Genomic DNA, 1,539 nt, shown 5'->3' with positions numbered 1-1,539 from the left:
TTATCTTCTTAGTTAAAGGTGACCTTCTGGTTGTGTAGCTATCTTCTATTGGGTTTGATGAAAGATTACCCTATTGAATTTCTACAGTGTGGCTCGCTATCTTGTGTTGGTATTTCCTACCCATTTTCCTTTGCAGAGCTGGATTTGTGGAAAGATACTTTGTACATTTGGTTTTGTCATGGAATGTCTTGTTTTCACCATCTATAGTAATTGAAAGTTTTGCTGGGTATAGTAGTCTGGGCTGACATTTATGTTCCCTTAGGGTCTGTATGAAATCTTCCCAGGCTCTTCTGGCTTTCATAGTCTCTGATGAGAAGTCTGGTGTAATTATGATAGGTCTGCCTTTATATGTTATTTGACCTTTTTCTCTCACTGCTTTTAATATTCTTTCTTTGCTTAGTGCATTTGATGTTTTGATTATTATGTGACAGGAGGAATTTCTGCTTTTGTCCAATCTGTTTGGAGTTCTGTAGGCTTAAAAATGTGGAATGCATCATGAATTTGCGTGTCATCCTTCCACAGGGGCCATGCTAATCTTCTCTGTATCGTTCCAATTTTAGTATATGTGCTTCCAAAGTGAGCATGCAAAAACAAATTTAAACAATATCTTTCCACTAATCCAGCCCTACAGAGGATTATAGAAGGAAAATTCTAGATCCAACCATTTGCCTAAGAATTTCATGAATTCATTGTTTTTAATTGCTGAGAATGGTTGGATCTGGAAAATATCATTCTAAGTGAGGTAACCCAATCACAAAAGAACACACATGGAATACAGTCACTGATAAGTGGATACTAGCTCAGAAACTCTGAATACCCAAGACACAATTCACATATCAAATGACTACCAAGAAGAAGGAAGGAGAGGTCCCATATCCTGAAAAGGCTTGTTCCAGCATTGTAGGGGAGTACCAGGACAGAGAAGTAGGAGGGGATTGATAGGAGAATGGGCAGAGGGAAGAGGACTTAGGGAACTTATGGGGAGGGGGGAACCGGGAAAGGGAAAATCATTTGGAATGTAAACACAGAATATAGAAAATAAAATATATATATATATATATATATATATATATATATTAAAAAAGAAAACCAATTAAGTAGCAAAAAAAAGAAGAAGGAAAATTCTAACACAAGAAGGATAACGACACTCAAGAAAAAGCAAGAAATTAATATTCTCATTGCAAACCCAAAAGAAGATAGTCGCACAAACATAATATCACCTGTAACAACAAAAATAACAGGAACCAACAATCATTGGTCTTTAATATCTCTCAACATCAATGGACTCAGTTCCCCAATAAAAAGACATAGGCTAGCAAACTGGATACATATACAGGACCCAGCATTTTGCTGCATACAGGAAACTCACCTCAGTGACTGAGCAGATACTACCTCAAGGTAAAAGACTGGAAAAATATTTTCAAGCATATGATCCCAAGAAACAAAAGAGAAGGGAAGGATACTTCATACTCATCAAAGGAAAAATCCACCAAGAGGATCTCTTAATTCTAAACATCTATGCCCAAAATGCAATGACAT

At 36.5% G+C, this 1,539-nt stretch overlaps 1 non-coding gene across 1 annotated transcript; it reads right to left on the bottom strand.

The window, feature by feature from the left end:
* Positions 1-477: 477 nt before the first annotated feature.
* Positions 478-584, bottom strand: LOC127675833 (U6 spliceosomal RNA). The gene has a single exon (XR_007975524.1). It is a non-coding gene; the product is annotated as a U6 spliceosomal RNA (small nuclear RNA).
* Positions 585-1,539: the final 955 nt, after the last annotated feature.

This window comes from Apodemus sylvaticus, chromosome X (genome assembly GCF_947179515.1).
Source record: "Apodemus sylvaticus chromosome X, mApoSyl1.1, whole genome shotgun sequence".
NCBI classification, from domain to species: domain Eukaryota; kingdom Metazoa; phylum Chordata; class Mammalia; order Rodentia; family Muridae; genus Apodemus; species Apodemus sylvaticus.
Note: the sequence above shows the minus strand (reverse complement) of the source record. Positions and strands in the feature narration are given on the sequence as shown.